The 1,479-nt window shown below is 36.6% G+C and overlaps 1 non-coding gene across 1 annotated transcript; it reads left to right on the top strand.

The window, feature by feature from the left end:
* The first annotated feature begins 773 nt into the window (after positions 1–773).
* On the top strand, positions 774–845 carry Trnad-auc (transfer RNA aspartic acid (anticodon AUC)). Its single transcript has one exon. It is a non-coding gene; the product is annotated as a tRNA-Asp (tRNA).
* The last annotated feature ends 634 nt before the right edge of the window (positions 846–1,479 follow it).

Raw genomic sequence — 1,479 nt, 5'->3', positions numbered from 1 at the left:
GATGTTTACAGCAGGCAATCTGGGTAGATCTATTATTCAGGCAATGGAACTGCTACTGAGAAAATGTGTGGATGATTTATTTAGACCATAATGTGATTAATCTCCCTTCATATATTTAGGACTCCACAGACTTTATCCGTAAAATTAACCAAATTCTAAATTTACTTAATATTTTTATTTCAACAATATTTTATGAGGGTGATCCATCCAGCATAAGCTGATCATTAGGGACCCTCAAACAATACAAACAGTAAATAAAATAAACTATAAAAATACAAAATTAACAAAGATATATTATATATATGTATATATTTATCGTTTCAAATTACTTAATTTAATTTCAGTATATCGCCGTACCACGCCAAGAATGTTAAAGAGTCGCTATCCAATCGAGTTTGAACAATACCATGAAAGCCCCAGTGGTCTAATGGTTAGGACATCTGCATATCAAGCAGGCGGTCCGAGTTCGAGTCTCGGTTGGGGAAACTTTTTCTCATTCTCACAGATTTCCTCATCTTTATCATTTCAAATTAATTAAATTTCAGTACATCACCGGGCGGTTTAGAATTAATGTTCATTGCCTGATGTGTTTATATATATAAAAGTATCTCTTCGGAGATCCCGCCTCGTGAATAAAAATACTGAAAGATGAGGGCGTATCAATTTGATCTCTGGTGCGCGTGCGTACAACTGAGGACTAGTGCTGTTCCACCGTACCACGCCGAGAATGTTAAAGAGTCGCTATCCAATCGAGTTTGAACAATACCATAAAAGCCCCAGTGGTCTAATGGTTAGGACATCTGCATATCAAGCAGGCGGTCCGAGTTCGAGTCTCGGTTGGGGCGACTTTTTCTCATTCTCACAGATTTCCTCATCTTTATCGTTTCAAATTAATTAAATTTCAGTATATCACCGGGTGGTTTAGAATTAATGTTCATTGCCTGATGTGTTTATATATATAAAAGTATCTCTTCGGAGATCCCGCCTCGTGAATAAAAATACTGAAAGATGAGTGGGTATCAATTTGATCTCTGGTGCGCGTGCGTACAACTGAGGAATAGTGTTGTTCCGCCGTACCACGCCGAGAATGTTAAAGAGTCGCTATCCAATCGAGTTTGAACAATACCATGAAAGCCCCAGTGGTCTAATGGTTAGGGCAACTGCATATCAAGCAGACAGTTCTTAATTTGCCTGTTGTGTTTATATATATAAATATACAGTAGGCCAACAATGAAAGCAAGGTTAAAAAGAAATAATATATATATATTATGCACCCATTTACATACGATTTTATCAACGATTTTACAGGAAAAGCGGGTACAAATCAACATTAAAAATCGTTAAAATCTTCAATTTATTTTCCTATACCGGCCCCTCTTTTTCAAAATCCTTGATCCGCCCCTGGAAACAGGTGTTTTTTCAAAAGAGATTTAAAGGAGAAGAAATTGTAAGAGTTACGAATGCTTAAAGGGAATTAAG

The sequence above is a fragment of the Antedon mediterranea genome, chromosome 3 (assembly GCF_964355755.1).
Source record: "Antedon mediterranea chromosome 3, ecAntMedi1.1, whole genome shotgun sequence".
In the NCBI taxonomy this organism is placed as follows: Eukaryota; Metazoa; Echinodermata; class Crinoidea; order Comatulida; family Antedonidae; genus Antedon; species Antedon mediterranea.
Note: the sequence above shows the minus strand (reverse complement) of the source record. Positions and strands in the feature narration are given on the sequence as shown.